Genomic DNA, 1,074 nt, shown 5'->3' on the forward strand with positions numbered 1-1,074 from the left:
GATGGGGACATTGTCCGTCTATAGAAAGGAAATAGAGGAGGCCACTGCATGGGAAAAGATACTCAACTTCACTAATAAATAGAGAAATGCAAAATAAGAAAATAACAAGGTACCTTTTTTCCCCTTAAATATCCTTAAATATTTAAATGATAATGTGAGAGGGGATAAAACAGAAATTCACAGATACGGTTGGTAGGAGTTCAATTGGTCCAGTCTTTTTCAAAGCCAATGCATTATTTCTCAACACTTTGTGCATTACTGTCAACCAAGAACTAACAAAGCAACTTTTCAGAGTCTATCTACTCCAGAGGTGCAGGGAAACATGTATCCAGAGAGGCTGATCAAGCATGTTCATGTACCACTGTGTCTAACAGCAAAAACGCTAGAAATGATTCAAATGTCTATTAAGATAATTATTTAAAACAGAGTGAATTTGTATTTGGGAATATAGGCAGCGATTTTTTTAAAAATCAGCCTATTCTTATAACACTGCAAGAATTCCAAGACACATTATTAAGTATCAAAAGAAAGCTGTAGAAGGCCAGGCGCGGTGGCTCATGCCTGTAATCCCAGCATTTTGGGAGGCCGAGGTGGGAGGATCACTTGGGGCCAGGAATTCAAGACCAGCCTGGCCAAGAAGGTGAGACCTCATCTCTACTAAAAATACAAAAATTAGCCCAGCGTGGTGGTGCACACCTGTAATCCCAGCTACCGGGAAGGCTGAGGCAGGAGAATCGCTTGAACCCAGAAGGCAGAGGTTGCAATGAGTCGAGATGGTGCCAGTGCACTCCAGCCTGGGTGACAGAGACTGTCTCAAAACAAAATTTAAAAAAAGTTGTAGAATATTTTGCACTGTATAACATGGTAATGTTGAAAATTTTATGTGTTATGCACATGTATATGATTGTAAATGCAGATTAAAAACAAGTAGTTAACTTACTTCTGAGGACATACAGGATTGAAGATGTGGTGAAATCAAGGAGGACTTTTGTTTCCTCTGTATGGTTTGAAATTTCAAAACAAAAATGTGACCGTATATTAAGGATGTACTTTTTAAAACTCCCCAAAAGTAAA

This window comes from Pan troglodytes, chromosome 8 (assembly GCF_028858775.2).
Source record: "Pan troglodytes isolate AG18354 chromosome 8, NHGRI_mPanTro3-v2.0_pri, whole genome shotgun sequence".
Taxonomy (NCBI): domain Eukaryota; kingdom Metazoa; phylum Chordata; class Mammalia; order Primates; family Hominidae; genus Pan; species Pan troglodytes.